The sequence below is a fragment of the Oncorhynchus gorbuscha genome, linkage group LG13 (assembly GCF_021184085.1).
Source record: "Oncorhynchus gorbuscha isolate QuinsamMale2020 ecotype Even-year linkage group LG13, OgorEven_v1.0, whole genome shotgun sequence".
NCBI lineage: Eukaryota > Metazoa > Chordata > Actinopteri > Salmoniformes > Salmonidae > Oncorhynchus > Oncorhynchus gorbuscha.
This window is the reverse complement of record NC_060185.1, coordinates 15507174-15524356: the sequence shown is the minus strand read 5'-3', so window position 1 is coordinate 15524356 and position 17183 is coordinate 15507174. Positions and strand designations below refer to the sequence as shown.

Below are 17183 nucleotides of genomic sequence, written 5' to 3'. Positions count from 1 at the left end.
CAAACCGTAGTCTGACCTTTTATGGCGGTATTTACTCCTTGCTGAGTGGCCTTTAAGGTTATGTCGATATAGGACACATTTTACTGTGGATATAGATACTTTTGTACCTATTTCCTCCAGCATTTTCACAAGGTCCTTTGCTGTTGTTCTGGGATCGATTTGCACTTTTCACACCAAAGTACATTCATCTCCTTCCTGAGTGGTATGACGGCTGCATGGTCCCATGGTGTTTATACTTGCATACTATTGTTTGTACAGATGAACGTGGTAACTTCAGACGATTGGAAATTGCTCCCAAGGATGAACCAGACTTGTGGGGGTCTACAATTATTTTTCTGAGGTCCTGGCTGATTTATTTAGATTTTCCCATGATGTCAAACAAAAAGCCACTGAGTTTGAAGGTAGGCCTTGAAATACATCCACAGGTACACCTCAAATTGACTCAAATTATGTCAATTAGCCTATCAGACGCATCTAAAACCATGACATAATTTTCCAAGCTGTTTAAAGGCAGAAGTCAACTTAGTGTTTGTAAACTTCTGATCCACTGGAATTGTGATACAGTGAATTATAAGTGAAATAATCTATCTGAAAACAATTGTTGGAAAAATTACTTGTGTCATGCACAAAGTAGATGTCCTCACAGACTTGCCAAAACTATAGTTTGTTAACAATAAATTTGTGGGGTGATTGAAAATTGAGTTTTAATGACTCCAAACTAAGTTTATGTAAACCTCTGACTTCAACTGTATATATATATTAGGCATGTATCAACAAATTAACAAAAACATAGTACAAATGTGGGATCTTAATTTGACCAGTGCTGTCGTGGCAAAACAATCCTGCAGCAACAGGATTTTAACGTATCGTCCATGATGTTGCTTCATTGGTGGTTTGTCTATTAGCTGGACAAAAGAATGCGGTCAATATAACCATGTGTTAACGTTGGTTTTCCGTGAATTGATGTTAATCCCAAAACTCATCTGTTCTTCCAGATGAGGAGGACAATTCTCAGCAACAAAAGAGTGATCAAATTAAGATCCTACATCTGCATATTGGTCATATATAGAATAAGAGCAGACCCACTGGGAAAAGTTGTTTCAAAGTTGTTTCACCATCATTTCAATGAAACTACGTTGAACCAACGTGGAGTAGACGTTGAATTGACATCTGTTCCCAGTGGGGAGAAACACAACTTCCATGTAGTGAGAAGGAGGAGAAAGTGGAGAGGTAGAGGTGGCCTCTGTTGACAGAGGGATTGACGGTGGTAATGTAGTGGAAGAGAGGGTGGGGGGTTTGGCCTGTATAGTGACAAGTGAGTTATAAAAACATTTAGGATGACAGGGTAATGAGAGGTGAGTTAGGAGGACAGGGTAATGGGAGGTGAGTTAGGATGACAGGGTAATGGGAGGTGAGTTAGGAGGACAGGGTAATGAGAGGTGAGTTAGGAGGACAGGGTAATGGGAGGTGAGTTAGGAGGACAGGGTAATGAGAGGTGAGTTAGGAGGACAGGGTAATGAGAGGTGAGTTAGGAGGACAGGGTAATGAGAGGTGAGTTAGGAGGACAGGGTAATGAGAGGTGAGTTAGGATGACAGGGTAATGAGAGGTGAGTAAGGATGACAGGGTAATGAGAGGTGAGTTAGGATGACAGGGTAATGAGAGGTGAGTTAGGATGACAGGGTAATGAGAGGTGAGTTAGGATGACAGGGTAATGAGAGGTGAGTAAGGATGACAGGATAATGAGAGGTGAGTGAGGAGGACAGGGTAATGAGAGGTGAGTAAGGATGACAGGGTAATGAGAGGTGAGTTAGGAGGACAGGGTAATGAGAGGTGAGTTAGGAGGACAGGGTAATGAGAGGTGAGTTAGGATGACAGGGTAATGAGAGGTGAGTTAGGATGACAGGGTACTGAGAGGTGAGTAAGGATGACAGGGTACTGAGAGGTGAGTAAGGATGACAGGGTAATGAGAGGTGAGTTAGGATGACAGGGTAATGAGAGGTGAGTTAGGAGGACAGGGTAATGAGAGGTGAGTTAGGAGGACAGGGTAATGAGAGGTGAGTTAGGATGACAGGGTAATGAGAGGTGAGTAAGGATGACTGGGTAATGAGAGGTGAGTTAGGATGACAGGGTAATGAGAGGTGAGTTAGGATGACAGGGTAATGAGAGGCGAGTTAGGATGACAGGGTAATGAGAGGCGAGTTAGGATGACAGGGTAATGAGAGGCGAGTTAGGATGACAGGGTAATGAGAGGCGAGTTAGGATGACAGGGTAATGAGAGGTGAGTTAGGAAAATGAGAGGTGAGTTAGGATGACAGGGTAATGAGAGGTGAGTTAGGAAAATGAGAGGTGAGTTAGGATGACAGGGTAATGAGAGGTGAGTTAGGATGACAGGGTAATGAGAGGTGAGTTAGGAGGACAGGGTAATGAGAGGTGAGTTAGGATGACAGGGTAATGAGAGGTGAGTTATGATGACAGGGTAATGAGAGGTGAGTTATGTTAGAACTTCTGTCCTACCTTGATTGGCTCTTGGCCACTGGGGCACTCCAGACACACACACCCCTCCCCCCACCGACACTGCACGGCTACAGTCCCTCCAGTGCCAAACACCTGGAATACACACACAGATCAGTGACACAAATAATTACACACACACACCGTGAGAAGGACAAGAGCTGAGCCACACACACCGTGAGAAGGACAAGAGCTGAGCCACACACACACACCGTGAGAAGGACAAGAGCTGAGCCACACACACACCGTGAGAAGGACAAGAGCTGAGCCACACACACACACACACACACACACACACACACACACACACACACACACACACACACACACACACACACACACACACACACACACACACACACACACACACACACACACACACACACACACACACACACACACACCGTGAGAAGGACAAGAGCTGAGCAGCAAAGGTGGTTCCTCATCTTCTTCCAGGTATTCTTCTATGAACATATGATCTAGAACAGAGAGGATCATGGGACAACGGGTGAGCTATAGTCAGGGAGGAAATCGAATGCATAATCAAGAAGTCTGGTTTTGCCTGAGGAGATAGACCTCTGACTAAAGCGTGATTCAACATGTGTCAGGAGGCTGGGGTGAATCTGTTATATCTGGAGTACTTCTCCTGTCTTATCCGGTGTCCTGTGTCAATTTAAGTAGGATCCCTCTAATTCTCTCTCCCTCCCGGAGGACTGGAGCCCAAGGACCATGCCTCAGGACTACCTGGCCTGATGACTCCTTACTGTCCCCAGTCCACCTGGCCGTGCTGCTGCTCCAGTTTCAAATGTTCTGCCTGTGGTATGGAACACTGACCTGTTCACCGGACGTGCTACCTTGTCCCAGACCTGCTGTTTTTGACTCTCTCTCTACCGCACCTGATGTCTCTAACTCTGAATGATCGGCTATGAAAAGCCAACTGACATTTACTCCTGAGGTGCTGACCTGTTGCATCCTCTACAACCACTGTGATTATTATTATTTGACCCTGCTGGTCATCTATGAACATTTGAACAGCTTGGCCATGTTCTGTTTTAATCTCCACCCAGCACAGCCAGAAGAGGACTGGCCACCCCTCAGAGCCTGGTTCCTCTCTAGGTTCTTCCTAGGTTAATGCCTTTCTAGGGAGTTTTTCCTAGTCACCGTGCTTCTACATCTGCATTACTTGCTGTTTACAGCAACAACCTAACATAACACACTCCTGAATCATTACAGTAATAACCTGACATAACACACTCCTGAATCATTACAGCAACAACCTGACATAACACACTCCTGAATCATTACAGTAATAACCTGACATAACACACTCCTGAATCATTACAGTAATAACCTGACATAACACACTCCTGAAACATTACAGTAATAACCTGACATAACACACTCCTGAAACATTACAGTAATAACCCGACATAACACACTCCTGAATCATTACAGTAATAACCCAACATAACACACTCCTGAATCATTACAGTAATAACCTGACATAACACACTCCTGAATCATTACAGTAATAACCCAACATAGCACACTCCTGAATCATTACAGTAATAACCTGACATAACACACTCCTGAATCATTACAGTAATAACCCAACATAACACACTCCTGAATCATTACAGTAATAACCTGACATAACACACTCCTGAATCATTACAGTAATAACCTGACATAATAAATACTGTCACAACAATGACTGAGAGACAGTTACAGGCTGGTAAATAGTATTGAGGTAACAGCCAGTGTTCATGGACAGTGGTCACAGGTCAGACAGTGACACAAAGAGATATTCAGAGGTGACAGCAGAGCCACAAATAGATAGTTTGGTCATGGAGGTTTCTAAGAATACATCATATAATTACAGTTGAAGTGGGAAGTTTACATACACTTAGGTTGGAGTCATTAAAACTCGTTTTTCAACCACTCCACAAATTTCTTGTTAACAAACTATAGTTTTGGCAAGTTGGTTAGGACATCTACTTTGCATGACACAAGTCATTTTTCCAACAATTGTTTACAGACAGATTATTTCACTTATAATTTCACTGTATCACAATTCCAGTGGGTCAGAAGTTTACAAACACTAAGTTGACTGTGCCTTTAAACAGCTTGGAAAATTCCTGAATATGATGTCATGGCTTTAGAAGCTTCTGATAGGCTAATTGACATCATTTGAGTCAATTGGAGGTGTACCTGTGAATGTACCTTCAAGCTCAGTGCCTCTTTGCTTGACATCATGGGAAACTCAAAATAAATCAGCCAAGATCTCCACAACGCTGGTTTATCTTTGGGAGCAATTTCCAAACGGCTGAAGGTATTACGTTCATCTGTACAAACAATAGTACGCAAGTATAAACACCATGGGACCACGCAGCCGTCATACCGCTTAGGAAGGAGACGCGTTTCAAGAGATGGACAATGACCAAGAGATGGACAATGACCCCAAGCATACTTCTAAAGTTGTGGCAAAATGACTTAAGGACAACAAAGTCAAGGTATTTTTTATTTATTTTACCGTTATTTAACTAGGCAGGTCAGTTAAGAACAAACTCTTATTTTCAATGACGGCCTAGGACCAGTGGGTTAACTGCCTTGTTCAGGGGCAGAACAAGATTTTTACCTTGGCAGCTCAGGGATTCGATCTCGCAACCTTAGAGTGGAGTGGCCATCACAAAGCCCTCAATCCTATAGAAAATGTATTTGGAGCTATACGTAGATATACGGTGCGATATGGAGCGCTATGGAGCTACACAGAGCCCCCTGCATTGTGGTACGGAGCTCCATTTGGCCTCTCTCCCTCCTTCCCTCTCTGTGCAACGCTCTCTCTCTCCCTCCTTCCCTCTCTCTCTCTCTCCCTCCTCTGTGCAACGCTCTCTCTCCCTCCTTCCCTCGCTCTACAACTCTCTCTCTCTCCCTCCTTCCCTCTCTCTCTCTCTCCTCTCTGCAACGCTCTCTCTCTTCCTCGTTCCCTCGCTCTGCAACTCTCTCTCTCTCCCTCCTTCCCTCTCCCTCTCCTCTCTGCAACTCTCTCTCTCTCCCTCCTTCCCCCTCTCTCTCTCCTCTCTGCAACGCTCTCTCTCCCTCCTTCCCTCTCTCTGCAACTCTCTCTCCCCCCTTTCCTCTCTCTCTCTCCTCTCTGCAACGCTCTCTCTCCCTCCTTCCCCTTCTCTCTCCCTCCCTTCTGCAACGCTCTCTCTCTCCTTCCCCTTCTCTCTCCCTCCCCTCTGCAACGCTCTCTCTCTCCCTCCTTCCCTCTCCCTCCCTCCCCCTCCCTCCCCTCTCTCTGCAACGCTCTCTCTCCCTCCTTCTCTGTGCTGTTCCACTGAGACAAAGTGGAAAGTTGTCCAGCAGCTAAATAAAGGAACAATTAACTTTCAGAGGATTCCTCTCCTCTCTGTGGTCAATAAAACTGCCCCTAAATCACAGTTTTAAACACACACAGAGAGACACAGAGAGAGAGAGAGAGAGAGAGAGAGAGAGAGAGAGAGAGAGAGAGAGAGAGAGAGAGAGAGAGAGAGAGAGAGAGAGAGAGACACAGAGTGTGGGCAAACTCACCCCAGACTGGCAGTGGACTTGGACTCAGTTGCCCTGGCAACAGACTGAGGATGCTACGGATGATGCTACAATGCTGAGTCAAGGAAATACATACACTGTTTGGGTCTCTCTCTTTCTACCAGACACACACACACTGTTCTCTCAGTTGGGCAGAGAGGTCCGTGACACAAGCAAAGTGAACTTGCACACACCTTACACTGCCTAGCCCTACAGAACACTCAGAGTGGCACACACACACGCTCTCTCTCACTCTCTTTGAACACACACACATACATGTACATACACACTTATTATTCTCTCTCTTAGGCTAGGCTGGCTGTAGTGTACCTGTGACTAAATAACTGTCATCATTTATACTGTCCCTCTCACCAGCCACACCCCTTCCTGCTCACTGGCCCTGCCCCTATATGCTCTCCAGCACCCTCTGCTCACGTACACACACACACACACACACACACACACACACACACACACACACACACACACACACACACACACACACACACACACACACACACACACACACACACACACACACACACACACACACACACACACACACACACACACACACACACACACACAGTGATTAGACAGGGTAAAGTATTGGTTATGACCGGTGACACTAACTAATATGTTTTGCTGTGTGGTCTGGGGTCAACATCACACTGTCCAGTACTGGGCTCACCTTAAACACACACACACCTGGTGATTTGAATGATGAATGCCTTTGTATGCCATTCCTTACTGCTCTACACAGTCCTAGTAAACAGTTTAATATATTCATCTTCTCTACACAGTCCTACTAAACAGTTTAATATATTCATCTGCTCTACACAGTCCTAGTAAACAGTTTAATATATTCATCTGCTCTACACAGTCCTAGTAAACAGTTTAATATATTCATCTGCTCTACACAGTCCTACTAAACAGTTTAATATATTCATCTGCTCTACACAGTCCTACTAAACAGTTTAATATATTCATCTGCTCTACACAGTCCTACTAAACAGTTTAATATATTCATCTGCTCTACACAGTCCTAGTAAACAGTTTAATATATTCATCTGCTCTACACAGTCCTAGTAAACAGTTTAATATATTCATCTGCTCTACACAGTCCTACTAAACAGTTTAATATATTCATCTGCTCTACACAGTCCTACTAAACAGTTTAATATATTCATCTGCTCTACACAGTCCTACTAAACAGTTTAATATATTCATCTGCTCTACACAGTCCTACTAAACAGTTTAATATATTCATCTGCTCTACACAGTCCTAGTAAACAGTTTAATATATTCATCTGCTCTACACAGTCCTAGTAAACAGTTGGATATTTACATCTGTGTACCATGACTAAACTGAGGGCAGTGGGGGGTGTGTGTGTCTCGGCTGTAACTTAACACAGGTCTGGAAAGCACTCCCATCCTCCCAGTCTCACACACTTCCAGAAACAACCTCTGCAGATTCATGCCTCTGAACCAACGACCAACGATCTCTTAGTACCCACAAATACAAAACATTTTCACATACAACATTTGAGTTTCAGATTTTTCGCCTGAGGACCTAAACATGGCGGCTGTGGCAAATGACAGGGTTCCGGGGAATCATTTCAGGGAGAGGGAGAACGACCATCTGAGAGGGAGAACGACCATCTGAGAGGGAGAACGACCATCTGAGAGGGAGAACGACCATCTGAGAGGGAGAACGATAAACTGAGAGAGAGAACGACCATCTGAGAGGGAGAACGATAAACTGAGAGGGAGAACGACCATCTGAGAGGGAGAACGATAAACTGAGAGGGAGAACGACCATCTGAGAGGGAGAACGATAAACTGAGAGGGAGAACGACCATCTGAGAGGGAGAACGACCATCTGAGAGGGAGAACGATAAACTGAGAGGGAGAACGACCATCTGAGAGGGAGAACGACCATCTGAGAGGGAGAACGACCATCTGAGAGGGAGAAAGATAAACTGAGAGGGAGAACGATAAACTGAGAGGGAGAACGATAAACTGAGAGGGAGAAAGATAAACTGAGAGGGAGAAAGACCATCTGAGAGGGAGAACGATAAACTGAGAGGGAGAACGACCATCTGAGAGGGAGAAAGATAAACTGAGAGGGAGAACGACCATCTGAGGGGGAGAACGATAAACTGAGAGGGAGAACGACCATCTGAGAGGGAGAACGACCATCTGAGAGGGAGAAAGACCATCTGAGAGGGAGAACGACCATCTGAGAGGGAGAAAGACCATCTGAGAGGGAGAACGATAAACTGAGAGGGAGAACGACCATCTGAGAGGGAGAACGACCATCTGAGAGGGAGAAAGATAAACTGAGAGGGAGAACGATAAACTGAGAGGGAGAACGATAAACTGAGAGGGAGAAAGATAAACTGAGAGGGAGAAAGACCATCTGAGAGGGAGAACGATAAACTGAGAGGGAGAACGACCATCTGAGAGGGAGAAAGATAAACTGAGAGGGAGAACGACCATCTGAGGGGGAGAACGATAAACTGAGAGGGAGAAAGATAAACTGAGAGGGAGAAAGATAAACTGAGAGGGAGAACGACCATCTGAGAGGGAGAACGACCATCTGAGAGGGAGAACGACCATCTGAGAGGGAGAAAGATAAACTGAGGGGGAGAACGACATCTGAGAGGGAGAAAGATAAACTGAGGGGGAGAACGACATCTGAGAGGGAGAAAGATAAACTGAGAGGGAGAAAGATAAACTGAGAGGGAGAACGACATCTGAGAGGGAGAAAGATAAACTGAGGGGGAGAACGACCATCAGAGGGAGAACGACCATCTGAGAGGGAGAAAGATAAACTGAGGGGGAGAACGACCATCAGAGGGAGAACGACCATCTGAGAGGGAGAACGATAAACTGAGAGGGAGAACGACCATCTGAGAGTTTTAAAAAACACCACTTCAAACAACAAAAATGATGAGAGGAGTTGCCTCTCTAAACTGAGGGTGAGCGAGAGAGAGGGAAAGCTGGATAGAGAGAGAGAAGGACAGAGAGAGAAAGAGGAGAGGTCGACAGAGACAGGTTTACATTAGCAGATAAGGCGTGATATTTAAACCCTTGGTTAAAGGGGTTGGATGTAGGCTAATTACAGGTCGTTGGCCAAGCATATTGCTCCTCTGCCTTAAGAAGCTGTGGCTTTGGGACAGCTTGAGAAAAACCTCCTGATCAATAAAACCACGAGAAGGAACAAAACCGGACAAGCAATTAACAGTTGCTGTTTTGGAACTTGTCAAGTAACAAATTGGAATGATTTGGGAGCGTCCTTTTAGGAACCATGGGGTGTGAACATGTCTGCTGCAGTCCAGCACCAACACCCCAGATGAAAGTAATCCACCAATCATCAAGCTCTGATCAAGAGAATCCTTTGAATGGTTTCCAGGAGTGAAACCAGAGAACATTGACCTAAATGTTTTCCACTTCGTCTCCCCCCTCTCTCTTCCCTCCCTCCTCTCTCCCTCCCTCCCCCCTCTCTCTTCCCTCCCTCCTCTCTCCCCCTCTCTCTTCCCTCCCTCCTCTCTCTCCCTCCCCCTCTCTCTTCCCTCCCTCCTCTCTCCCCCTCTCTTCCATCCCTCCTCTCCCCTCCCTCCTCTCTCTCCTCTCTTTCCATCCCTCCTCTCTCTCACATCCCTCCCTCTCCCTCCCTCCCTCCTCTCTCTCCCTCCTCTCTCTTCCATCCCTCCTCTCTCCCTCCCCTCTCTTCCATCCCTCCCCTCTCTCTCTCCCCTCTCTTCCATCCCTCCCCCCCTCTCTCTCTCTCTCTCCCATTCCCTCCCCTCTCTCTCTCTCTTCCATTCCCTCCCCTCTCTCTCTCTTCCATTCCCTCCCCCTCCCCCTCTTCCATTCCTCCTTTCTCTCCCCCTCCCCCTCTTCCATCCCTCCTCTCTCCCCCTCCCTCCCCTCTCTTCCATCCCTCCCTCTCCTCTCCCGCCCCTCTCTTCCATCCCTCCCCTCTCTCCCTCTTCCATCCCTCCCCTCTCTCTCTCTTCCATCCCTCCTCTCTGACTCTTCCATCCCTCCTCTTTCCCTCTCTCTTCCATCCCTCCTCTCTCTCTCTCCTCCTCTCTCCCCCATCCCTCTTCTATCCCGCTCACTACCCCTTTCTCAGTCTCTCCTCTCTGTTCCATCCCGCTAACCAATTCACTCATTCAGGCATGCAGATGTAGAGAGGAAATGAGAGGCATGCAGATGTAGAGAGGAAATGAGAGGCACGCAGATGTAGAGAGGAAATGAGAGGCACGCAGATGTAGAGGCAGAGAGGCACGCAGATGTAGAGAGGAAATGAGAGGCACGCAGATGTAGAGAGGAAATGAGAGGCATGCAGATGTAGAGAGGAAATGAGAAGCATGCAGATGTAGAGAGGAAATGAGAGGCATGCAGATGTTTAGGAAGTGAGAGGCATGTAGATGTAGAGAGGAAATGAGAGGCACGCAGATGTAGAGAGGAAGTGAGAGGCACGCAGATGTAGAGAGGAAGTGAGAGGCACGCAGATGTAGAGAGGAAGTGAGAGGCACGCAGATGTAGAGAGGAAATGAGAGGCACGCAGATGTAGAATGGAAATGAGAGGCACGCAGATGTAGAGGAAATGAGAGGCATGCAGATGTAGAGAGGAAGTGAGAGGCACGCAGATGTAGAGAGGAAATGAGAGGCATGCAGATGTAGAGAGGAAATGAGAGGCACGCAGATGTAGAGAGGCAATGAGGCACGCAGATGTAGAGAGGAAATGAGAGGCACGCAGATGTAGAGAGGAAATGACAGGCACGCAGATGTAGAGAGGAAATGACAGGCACGCAGATGTAGAGAGGAAGTGAGAGGCATGCAGATGTTTAGGAAGTGAGAGGCATGCAGATGTAGAGAGGCAATGAGGCATGCAGATGTTTAGGAAGTGAGAGGCATGCAGATGTAGAGAGGAAATGAGAGGCATGCAGATGTTTAGGAAGTGAGAGGCATGCAGATGTAGAGAGGAAATGAGAGGCACGCAGATGTAGAGAGGAAGTGAGAGGCACGCAGATGTAGAGAGGAAGTGAGAGGCACGCAGATGTAGAGAGGAAGTGAGAGGCACGCAGATGTAGAGAGGAAATGAGAGGCACGCAGATGTAGAATGGAAATGAGAGGCACGCAGATGTAGAGAGGAAATGAGAGGCATGCACATAAATGAGAGGCATGCAGATGTAGAGAGGAAATGAGAGGCATGAGGATGTTTAGGAAATGAGAGGCACGCAGATGTAGAGAGGAAATGAAAGGCATGTAGATGTAGAGAGGAAATGAAAGGCATGTAGATGTAGAGAGGAAATGAGAGGCATGCACATAAATGAGAGGCATGCAGATGTAGAGAGGAAATGAGAGGCATGTAGATGTAGAGAGGAAATGAGAGGCACGCAGATGTAGAGAGGAAATGAGAGGCACGCAGATGTAGAGAGGCAATGAGAGACACGCAGATGTAGAGAGGAAATGAGAGGCATGCAGATGTAGAGAGGCAATGAGAGGCATGCAGATGTAGAGAGGCAATGAGAGGCATGCAGATGTAGAGAGGAAGTGAGAGGCACGCAGATGTAGAGAGGAAGTGAGAGGCACGCAGATGTAGAGAGGAAGTGAGAGGCACGCAGATGTAGAGAGGCAATGAGAGGCATGCAGATGTAGAGAGGCAATGAGAGGCATGCAGATGTAGAGAGGAAGTGAGAGGCACGCAGATGTAGAGAGGAAGTGAGAGGCATGCAGATGTAGAGAGGCAATGAGAGGCATGCAGATGTAGAGAGGAAATGAGAGGCACGCAGATGTAGAGAGGAAATGAGAGGCACGCAGATGTAGAGAGGAAGTGAGAGGCATGCAGATGTAGAGAGGAAGTGAGAGGCATGCAGATGTAGAGAGGAAGTGAGAGGCACGCAGATGTAGAGAGGAAGTGAGAGGCACGCAGATGTAGAGCGATGGACTGAGGAATAGAGTGTGAAGTAACTGAAAATAACTGAAATCTCCAAAAATGCATCGGACTATAATAAAGAACCAACACAAACGCAGAAGATGGCACTGAAAATGAAAAAACAAAGGATAGAGAGGAATAGGAAGTTAAGAACAGGAGAGAAGGAGAAATACAATTTAAATCTGGTCAGCTGTGTTAAGCAGTAATTATTGGGCTTTGCCAAACTCCCCCATCTTTGATTGACCAATGAAAAACATAGGATATGATGCCCACTGTTTGACGGTCAAGTTTTTGTTTTGTTAGCGGGCTGAAAAAGACAACAAAATGAATAGATGGCATAAACATGTGCATCATTCCACGGTGGTTTCGGGTGAAGTCTGAAATCACCACCACAGTGTGTCAAGTATTTTTTTGGGCCCATGATGTCATGCTTGGCCACACTGAGAAAAACCTTGGGGTTAAAGAAACAGGGAAATAGGAGGCATGTAACCACAACAGTCACAAAAAGAGTGACTGGAATAAGTCTGCGAGTGCTCTATTTTTTAATATAGGTATCTGGGGTACATTATCCCTGCCAGCATTCTCCTTGTCTTATCTTTGACTTCTATTGGGGAGGGAGGGGGGGGGGATTTAATGAGGCACAATCAAGATAATATTCCACCCTCTCAGCTTGTGCAGTGTTCATCTGACTGGGGAGTAGAGAGAAGCCAACCAGATACATACAATCTCTTACAGAGACACAGTAGAGACTATGTGATGTCACTGGGGTAAAATTCCACTGGAATGACATGGTGACATCCCTCACTCGTGGTGTGTCAGAGAGACAAACACACAGAGCCATTGAATTAGTATTATAGTGGACAGGATAACACACATAGAGCCATAGAGTTAGTGGACAGGATAACACACAGAGCCATAGAGTTAGTGGACAGGATAACACACACAGAGCCATAGAGTTAGTGGACAGGATAACACACACAGAGCCATAGAGTTAGTGGACAGGATAACACACACAGAGCCATAGAGTTAGTGGACAGGATAACACACAGAGCCATAGAGTTAGTGGACAGGATAACACACAGAGCCATAGAGTTAGTGGACAGGATAACACACAGAGCCATAGAGTTAGTGGACAGGATAACACACAGAGCCATAGAGTTAGTGGACAGGATAACACACAGAGCCATAGAGTTAGTGGACAGGATAACACACAGAGCCATAGAGTTAGTGGACAGGATAACACACAGAGCCATAGAGTTAGTGGACAGGATAACACACAGAGCCATAGAGTTAGTGGACAGGATAACACACAGAGCCATAGAGTTAGTGGACAGGATAACACACAGAGCCATAGAGTTAGTGGACAGGATAACACACAGAGCCATAGAGTTAGTGGACAGGATAACACACAGAGCCATAGAGTTAGTGGACAGGATAACACACAGAGCCATAGAGTTAGTGGACAGGATAACACACAGAGCCATAGAGTTAGTGGACAGGATAACACACAGAGCCATAGAGCCAGTAGAGTTAGTGGACAGGATAACACACAGAGCCATAGAGTTAGTGGACAGGATAACACACAGAGCCATAGAGTTAGTGGACAGGATAACACACAGAGCCATAGAGTTAGTGGACAGGATAACACACAGAGCCATAGAGTTAGTGGACAGGATAACACACAGAGCCATAGAGTTAGTGGACAGGATAACACACAGAGCCATAGAGTTAGTGGACAGGATAACACACAGAGCCATAGAGTTAGTGGACAGGATAACACACAGAGCCATAGAGTTAGTGGACAGGATAACACACAGAGCCATAGAGTTAGTGGACAGGATAACACACAGAGCCATAGAGTTAGTGGACAGGATAACACACAGAGCCATAGAGTTAGTGGACAGGATAACACACAGAGCCATAGAGTTAGTGGACAGGATAACACACAGAGCCATAGAGTTAGTGGACAGGATAACACACAGAGCCATAGAGTTAGTGGACAGGATAACACACAGAGCCATAGAGTTAGTGGACAGGATAACACACAGAGCCATAGAGTTAGTGGACAGGATAACACACAGAGCCATAGAGTTAGTGGACAGGATAACACACAGAGCCATAGAGTTAGTGGACAGGATAACACACAGAGCCATAGAGTTAGTGGACAGGATAACACAGAGCCATAGAGTTAGTGGACAGGATAACACACAGAGCCATAGAGTTAGTGGACAGGATAACACACAGAGCCATAGAGTTAGTGGACAGGATAACACACAGAGCCATAGAGTTAGTGGACAGGATAACACACAGAGCCATAGAATTAGTGGATAGGATAACACACAGAGCCATAGAGTTAGTGGACAGGATAACACACAGAGCCATAGAGTTAGTGGACAGGATAACACACAGAGCCATAGAGTTAGTGGACAGGATAACACACAGAGCCATAGAGTTAGTGGACAGGATAACACACAGAGCCATAGAGTTAGTGGACAGGATAACACACAGAGCCATAGAGTTAGTGGACAGGATAACACACAGAGCCATAGAGTTAGTGGACAGGATAACACACAGAGCCATAGAGTTAGTGGACAGGATAACACACAGAGCCATAGAGTTAGTGGACAGGATATCCCCTCTAAACTACATGCGGTGGTGCTCATCACATCAACTCGCAAGTCAGTGGTTTCATCCAGTTCTCCGGCAAGTTGGAGTACGACATCTGATGTCACAATGGAAACAGAAGAGGGACACTAGTGGTGCAGAGCTACACTGTCCCCGTTTCCCTCAGCAACACAGCATGACACACTTAGCAGCCTCTGTCAAGGATGTACAATGAGCTCAGGTTAGGGAATGAATCACACGGCCCCATTGATAGATACACCATATCTACAGTGAGCTCAGGTTAGGGAATGAATCACACGGCCCCATTGATAGATACACCATATCTAGTGAGCTCAAAACAATTTGGGATGGTGACAATGTTGTTGTTTTGTCTCCGTACTTCAAAGTTAAAGTGAAGAATGACAGCTTTAATTATTTATATTTTTTGCATCATATGCATCATAAACATTTTAGTTGGGTTCAATATCTTTATGCTGCCTGCGGAAATTCAAGGTCTCAATTTCCTGCTGAATGCCATGTCATTACTTGGTGGTTGTTCTGTTTTCAGACACAGTCATAGTCAGGCAGTTAGGCATCAAACATGGCTGCTGAAATAGTTGCATGATTGACTGAGGCTAAATTCAGTTCTGCCTGGCCTCGTTCAGGGGCAGAACGACAGATTTTCACCTTGTCAGCTCGGGGGATCCAATCTTGCAACCTTACAGTTAACTAGTCCAACGCAATTAACGACCTGCCTCTCTCTCGTTGTACTCCACGAGGAGACTGCCTGTTACGTGAATGAAGTAAGCCAAGGTAAGTTGCTAGCTAGCATTAAACTTATCTTATAAAAAACGATCATAATCACTAGTTAACTACACACGGTTGATGATATTACCAGATTTTATCTAGCGTGTCCTGCGTTGCATATGATCTGACTAAGTATACAAGTATCTAAGTATCTGACTGAGCGGTGGTAGGCAGAAGCAGGCGCGTAAACATTCATTCAAACAGCACTCTCGTGCGTTTTGCCAGCAGCTCTTCGTTGTGTGTCAAGCATTGCGCTGTTTATGACTTCAAGCCTATCAATTCCCGAGATGAGGCTGGTGAAACCGAAGTGAAATGGCTAGCTAGTTAGCGCGAGGAATTAGCATTTCAAACATCACTCGCTCTGAGCCTTCTAGTAGTTGTTCCCCTTGCTCTGCATGGGTAACGCTGTTTCGATGGTGGCTGTTGTCGTTGTGTTGCTGGTTCGAGCCCAGAGAGGAGCGAGGAGAGGGACGGAAGCTATACTGTTACACTGGCAATACTAAAGTGCCTATAAGAACATCTAATAGTCAAAGGTTAATGAAATACAAATGGTATAGAGGGAAATAGTCCTACAATTCCTATAATAACTACAACCTAAAACTTCTTACCTGGGAATATTGAAGACTCATGTTAAAAGAAACCACCAGATTTCATATGTTCTCATGTTCTGAGCAAGGAACTTAAACGTTAGCTTTCTTACATGGCACATATTGCACTTTTACTTTCTTCAACACTTTGTTTTTGCATTATTTAAACCAAATTGAACATGTTTCATTATTTACTTGAGGCTAAATAGATTTTATTGATATATTAAGTTAAAATAAGTGTTCATTCAGTATTGTTGTAACTGTCATTATTGCAAAAAAATAATAATAATAAAATTGTCCGATTAATTGGTATCGGCATTTTTGGTCCTCCAATAATCGGTATCGATGTGGGCGTTGAAAAATCACAATCAGTCGACCTCTAGTGTATGTATGTATGTATGTGTGTGTGTGTGTGTGTGTGTGTATGTGTAACCGATGTGAATGGCTAGCTAGTTAGCGGTGGTGCGCGCTAATAGCGTTTCAATCGGTGACGTCACTCGCTTTGAGACCTTGAAGTAGTGTGCCGCGGCTTTTGTGGAGCGATGGGTAACGATGCTTCATGGGTGACTGTTGTCTGTGTGTGCAGAGAGTCCCTGGTTCGCGCCCGGGTCGGGGCGAGGGGACAGACTAAAGTTATACTGTTACATATGTACGTATGCATGTGTGTGCATGTATGTATGTGTGTTTGTGCGTGTGTGTGCATGTATGTATGTATGTGTGTGTTTGTGTGTGTGTGTGCATGTATGTATATGTGTGTTTGTGTGTGTGTGCGCGTGATGAGGTTTGGCTGGATGTAGCTGTGGCCACATCTTGCTCAGTTTGTCAGCAGTGTGGCTTTTGTCGCTTCTCGTTTTCTAAGATGGCTGCCACTCCTGTGGTCTCTCTTCTGTGGCTTCAGCTGACCCCAGTTCTGAAGAGGACATTCCTAAAGTCATGCACTCCCTGACATCTCACACTTTGACCTTGAATGAATAGATGGTTTCACCATTTCTTCCTTCTCCCCTAGACCCACCCCTCTTCATAATATATTAGCCCCTCCCATCTCCTGGATTCATTCAATCAAATTAACAAAAGAGAGAGCAGAAAAGCCTTTGGTTATAATCACAAATATTTCAGAGGAAATTGAGATGTGGTTCATCAGGTGTGTGTG

The 17183-nt window shown here is 45.6% G+C and overlaps 1 pseudogene; it reads right to left on the bottom strand.

Annotated features, from left to right (window-relative positions):
- The window catches only part of LOC123992537, a 59882-nt pseudogene that overhangs the window by 25671 nt on the left and 17028 nt on the right, over window positions 1-17183 (bottom strand).